The following is a 6,823-nucleotide window of genomic DNA, read 5'->3' as shown; positions in this document are numbered from 1 at the left end:
TGTGAGTGCAGGCTTCACCAAAATGGTAGATCTTGCTAAAAATGTGCCTTTTATGTTCTTGTCAGAGATGGCTTCATCATACATGTTTCAGAAAATGAGGGAAGGGGTACCACAGGAAGTAGGATAAAATCAGTTTAGGTGGGAGGGAAAAAACTGTCCAGGTGCTCTCAGGCATGAATACTCATCACAACATGCAAGGAAACTGTAGATGCTCTCGTTTCTCAAATCATTTGTTTCTGAGGTTAGCAGCCAGAAGCCATGGACCCTAAAAGCTTTGTTAGTATGAGAACCTTAATTTTTGTACTTGAGACATGAAGTCCAAGTCTGTTGTACTGAACATGACAAGTCTGGGTCCAGACCTAAGATACCATTCTGGTTACAAGACAGAACAGAGAGCTTGGCACTGCAGCCTTTCTGAATTGAATGCACCCACCTCCCTGTGCCCTGTTAGAACCAGTAGTCCAGGTGCAGCAAGAACCCTTCTTATAGGGGCTGTACACAAAGGGGTAGGACAGACAACCCTTCGGACCAGCCTGCAGGTTATGGCTTCATTGCCTGTAAGGAAGCTACGGTACCTACAGACAACAAGCCAACGCCATTTCAACTTCCTTGAACAGCTGTACGTGCACCTTTCGCTATCTCTTTTAAAAATAGTCTTCGTTCTTTTTTGGCAACATCTAAGTCCTTTTTTTTTTTTTTTTTTTCCCTCTCAACAGAAAGCAGGTTGGGTGGGATAAGAGGCACAAAGATAATTACACTGTCCTGCTACTTAAGACTACTTTGGTCTCATTGCAGGTCACTTGGTTCAGTCTGTTTTGTTTGTGATAGTGAACAAATGCCTGTTTGCCAGCTTTTGCCATCAGAAATCTTTAGAATATCTTGATTTAACATATTTACTTCCTTCCACTGTTAAAAGAGAACGTTTTCTGTAAAGCTCTTCATTACAACCCCCAAAATTAATACTGTAAAATTCTACAACAGGTTTCTTCAGAACAAGCAATCAATCATTCAGCTGAAGTACTCGTGTCCTGCTGGCCTGTCCAGTAGCCTCAAGTTCAGTGCAATTCAGATTGCAAATGTCACATATTAGAACTGGACAATAAATGCAGAAGTAGGTTATCTACAAGTGTTTGAAAAAGGCTTGAGGTGTATTAATTACACTTATAACCCTTTCCTCAAGTTTCTGGCCCCTCTTCAAACTGGCCGCGCATTGTTTTCACATCTGAGCAGCAGTCAACATACTGATGTGCTACAAACTTCAACAACTACACCATTGCAGCAAATTCTTGTTCTCATAGCAACAATAATAGTTTTCCATTGCATATTTCCTTTAAAAAACTTGAAATGCATAATAACCAGGCAAATAGGAAAGTCTACTGCACGGTAAATTCAGAATATTGCTTCACCCCATCTTTATTGGATTAATAAGCTTAAAAAAAAGTCTTTTTCCTTTGTCTATTTAGTACACAAAATATTATTTATGAACTACTTTACAGAAATACCCTAAAAGCAACAAAGCAAGCTGCACATTGCAATATACTGAGCATGCTGTGCTGCCTTAAATGAGTATATTCGTACTCTTTTCTTCCCGCAGCAATAAAGGAGATCACCTCATTAAACTCATAAGTAATCCACCTTCTCCAAGGTGGAAAGGCTGCCTAGGTAAGCCTCATTTACAAGGACATCTCAGTGCTTCTTTTAAGACTTGAGTTTACCAACAGAAGACAGTCTCCATATGCAGGTACATAATCAGGTTATTTTAGTTTTGGGGTTACTGTAAGGTATGACTTCACTGCTGTGCTCTGTGCTTCCCTTGCAAATAAGAAGTGTTAAACTTTCCAGTGGCACAGCACATGCTGTCACCCCTCCATTTCTTTACCAGAGATTTCTGAAATTGAATGGCTCAGCTGGAACGGTGACACTCTAGCCTTATATTAATTATGGCTCCTTAAGAGGTCTGCTGACCTTAGATAAATACCTTTGATACATTTTGCTATGAAATTCCAGTCTTTCAACTTAATCTTTAAGATCCAAATAACTACATAAAAGACTATTTCTTAGTTTGAAATTAGTAGATAACCAGGATTAATTTAGTAAATGCTCTCAAAGGTGTACCTATTTGCTATTAACGTAAGGAGCAGATATTAAGTAGTTGGACAGGAAATGACTCCGTGGATCCCCAGCCCTCCTTGCCTCTCAGTCCTAGCTGCTGTTCTGTTGCTGTCACACACGCCCATGTTGCTGTACACCAAGAAGGAGGAACCACGACAATCTGTTCTCTTGAAAAAACACAAGCTGTGTTTGGCTGGCTAAGAAAAAAAGAGTCTGTCAAGCTAGTAAATATGTTACAGTACTTGATAATTTTACCAAACTAAGTTTAAGAAATGAGCTTTTGGAATTTGAGTGGGCTATGTCACTCTCTGAGCTTTGTATTGTATGCTTCACGAACATCAGAAAGGGAGGTATCGTTATAGTGGCAGATGCCAACTCCCTGCTATCTGCTAGGTGAGGGAGAGAAGCAGCACGTCTGCAATGAGATGTGACAGAGCTAAGGACCGGAGAGTCTAAGCTTTTTCCTCTTTCTCCAGAAGACTTAGCTCTGCATAAAAAAGCACTGCCAATTTCCTACATTAAATGGGTATCTGTCATAAGCCTGTTTCCTGTTGCATTGACAGTCTTGTTTCCTAGTCTGAATTGCCAACTCAAAATTATTTCCATTAACGATTTCACAAGTAACCAGCCAGATCACACAGCTTCCTTACACATTGACTAGTAGAAGAACTCTTCAGGATCCTTAAATATCAGGGACAGCATTACACCTTAAGTGACATGGTTTGTCACAAGAAAAGAAACCAGTCTCCTCTTGGCAGCTAATGAATCCTAGATAATTCAGTTCACATTTTTTTTTGAGCAATCCTGAAGCCTAGGTTCATGTGCCCTAATTCCAAAATCTGCATTAGAGCAGAGAATTAATGGGCTGTTACACAGCTCAGCATTGCAGAAGTGAAAAGCTGGGTATTCAAATACTACCTCAATACCTATAATATTATGTCAAATACAAATCATGTCTAATCAGTGCCTGCAAACAGATGCAAGAACAAACATTTTAGAAGTGAATAACTGTATTTACTAGAGATGTTAACAAGGCACACACTTAGAAATAAAGATCACTTAATTTAGACAGTTCTAATAGTTAATTAAATAGCCTAACTTCCTGTAACAATGAAGCAGAAAGCAAACATTTTAGATTGACAAACTGAAATCATGGTCTTTGTTCCAAATTACCAGGGTAAAAAAATGCAGCATGGAGGCAGGTCTTATATTTGGGACAGAAAGTATAATCAAAAAGAAACGAGAAAAAATACAGAGCTCAGGCTGGGAGAGTCAAACTAAAGCACGGGCTGATAATGATGAGCAAGTGCTGCTTCTCCTGTAGCTCATGAAAGAGCTGGGAAGTTTCTAAGGGGCAGGTGGTTGCTGGGGTGCAAACACATGAACCCAATTATTTCAAGCCTCCAGAAGATCACAGCAGGATCTTAGAACACAGCTTCATAACCCGGGAATTCCCATTCTACACTCCTCTCAATGCATGCAATTCTCAAGTGCCTTCCCAGTTTCCCTTCCCATGTAAGTATTGCTTTAGCTACCTCAGAAATAAAGAGTTATTGCCCAGACATCCACTGCTACAGTAGCAGCATTTGGGAGGTCTAGAGGGTTAGCAATCTGCACAACTAAGTGTAAAAACCCATTAAAACATTAGCACAAGCAAGTGACCAATTCCACAAACCTGCTGTTCAGAACTTCTAAAATTGTTGTAATGTATTTTGCATAGTACCTTATCTAGCTAAGCTTATTTGTGACTCCAGTTGCTCCATTATTTAAAATTATTAGATGTTCACGAGCTGTAGTTATTAATATAAGCAGCCACATCAAACATACTCTTTGTAGTTTGGAGGTAGCATTCCTAAGCAGCCTGATACCCCCACCAGATGAAAGGCCTTAAGTAGGAATAAAAAGTAACCTAAGCCAATTCTATTGCAAATTTGAGTCCAGCTGAGATCTTACATCAACTGCAAAACTGTGAACCAAGGCTTTAAATATGGGAATCACTTAAAGACTCATTAAAAATAAATATCAAGATGACAAATTCACAAATTAATTCCAAGACCAATGAGTACCTTAACATTCAGTTTTGTCAAGTGGAAGATTTTGTTTTGCATTTGTAAGCTAGAGCAGCAGTATTCAACCCAATTTATTCCAAGTCAAGCAGCTTGTGTATTGAAGGGGTCAACCTATACAGCTGTAAATAAGCATGTTCAAACCCAACAATGACACTCGTTAAAAATATTATGATACACATAGGTTAAACAGACATTAGACATTTAAAATGCTGTTGGTTCAGCACGTTCATGAAAGAGCTACAGGTTAACAGCCCATGTCAACACAATCAACAATACCCTTCCAAGTAGTGGGTTATTTTCTTTTATCCCTTTGCAAATAGCTGCTTAGTCTCTCCTTTCTGTTATTTAACTTATCCAATCCTATCTTCTGTCCACTGCTACCTTTTTCCTCACCAAACATTACGCCGTGCTTTGGCCAGTGTACCTAAGTTCATAACCACCAAGCTCTGCTCTTGTTCTTTCATGCCCAGAAGCTCCAGCTGCCCATAAGAATTATGCCCACTGCTTTTGAATCCTTACAACACAATTATATACACCACTATATAGCAATAAGATTCTTTAGGAGTTGAAGGTGCCAAGATCCAGAGTAGGTACAGCAGAATTTTGTAACTAAGCTATTGAAAAACTGAACAGAAGTAAATTTAGAAGAATAAAAAGCAGCACAGAATACTTCTCTGTGCCTTCTTTTATATTTGAGAGTCCATTCAACTCTGTGCAACAATAAGTTTGATATTATCCAACTGGTGTTGTTGGTTGCTATTGACATAGTCAATATGACTGTTGACATAGGCACCGTACTTATTAAATAATTTTCTTGAAGGTTAAGAAACAAAACTGTTCTAAACACAGCAGTTCCAAGCCCTGCAAGTATCCCATTCTCGACTCCGAACAAATGTTCTATGTGTGCTAGCATCTGCCTGGCAGGATACGGCCAACAGCAAAGACAGCCTGGCCCAAGACCACTCGAGTCAGAAAGAGCAAAGGCAACAAGTAGGTCAGAGCACCAAACAGTACCATTTTAAAGCAATCTAGTCATACAGTTTTCTTCTCTAACAGCATCTAAGCATATATCAGAAAGTTTCAAAGAAAAATGCCCCAAGATTACAAAACACATTTGTCTGTATCGCAGGTAAAGAGCCTCCTCCCTCCTTTAAGCAGCTGGTGTTCCCCTCCTCCCCTTTCACACTGAGTTCTGCCCTACAATAACAGAGAGGCATCTTGTTTAATTCAAGTTATTCCTAGTTCCATCTTGAAACAGCCCAGTTTGGGACAGGCCTGAACAGGGGCAGGGCACAACACTACCATGGGGCAAGCAGCTGCAGCAGGGCTTTGGGGTCTAGAGCATAAGCCCCTATTTCCAACTTTGCAAAGTGGGCTTCTGATCTGGAATTCAGGCTCCAGTCCTCATATAACTGACTGTTAAGAGTAGCCACCTAGCAGGCCTTCACGAGGAGCCAGCTACTTGGGCTAGTCAGATCATACTTTGCCAAGTCAGATCATACCAGTTGGACTGCCTACCTTTACAAATTCACCGTAACACACTGACGTAGTTAAGTACTCACCACATGGGATAACATCAAATCTGGTGGGTCACACACACTTACCCTAGACAACGGTTACCAATTTTTTTTTAAAAGGACTCAACATGGCACACAGCAAGAGGTATCTGGTTTTGATGGCACAATTACCTTGACTTGAAGACAATTGCTCGCTCCCTATTTCACAACTGCACTGTAACATCCCTACAGCTCAGTCTGAACTGCCAGAACTCAGTAATTGTCACTAGGATATCAAGTTCTCATTGTTTTAAGAAGTCTCCTTTTTTGATATGTCCATCAGAGCACTGAATAAAAAGCAAATTTATATTCTTCAGTTAAAACCTATTCTGGAGATCATAAATTTATTTTACCTTAGTTGTCAGAAGGCTTTTCTTAATCTGCTGAAAGACTCTACACTGTTTATTCATTTCCTCTGTAACCCTTTTTCTCACTATTTAAATGACTTCATTAGCTTTTATAATTCCCCTCCTCCCATCTTGAGTCATAATCCTGTAGTGTGTATGCTTCTCAAAAAGAAATAAAAAAAATTATATATAAGTACAGCTTTTCCCCAGCAGATTCTTACGACTCCATTAGCTATTCACGTAATTCGGCTCTGAATATGCCTTGCCTATTCAGCAATATATGCTTTTCCATAACACAGCTCACGAGTTTCTGTACTAATCAGTAGGAAACAATTTCAGATCTGAAAGTCACTATGGAAAATTGGAAAAACACCTTGTTAAAACACATTTCTTCAGCAGGCGGTCCCTAAAAAAACAGCCATTTGTTGGGTTGCCTGTCTTCCGTATTTCCACTGAGAAAAATCATTCTAGACCGAAAGTTTAAAGTTTCTTTAAATTCAACAAATGCATGGACTATAGGTAACCAATACAAAAAAAAAAAAAAAAAGTCTCTCCCTTAAAGTTCAAACACTGTTTAAGCAGTTATGTATTGATAACTTCAGTATTAGACCCTATACTTTCATTTTGCTTTAAGGGACAGGATTAAATACACCCCCACAAAAAGCAGTTTGCAGAATTAGGAGCAATTCACCCACATCTAATCATTTTTTCATGAGTCAGGCCTTGAGGCAAAAGAAAG

Source organism: Anser cygnoides, chromosome 12, assembly GCF_040182565.1.
Source record: "Anser cygnoides isolate HZ-2024a breed goose chromosome 12, Taihu_goose_T2T_genome, whole genome shotgun sequence".
Classification (NCBI taxonomy): domain Eukaryota; kingdom Metazoa; phylum Chordata; class Aves; order Anseriformes; family Anatidae; genus Anser; species Anser cygnoides.
This window is presented reverse-complemented; position numbering follows the sequence as displayed.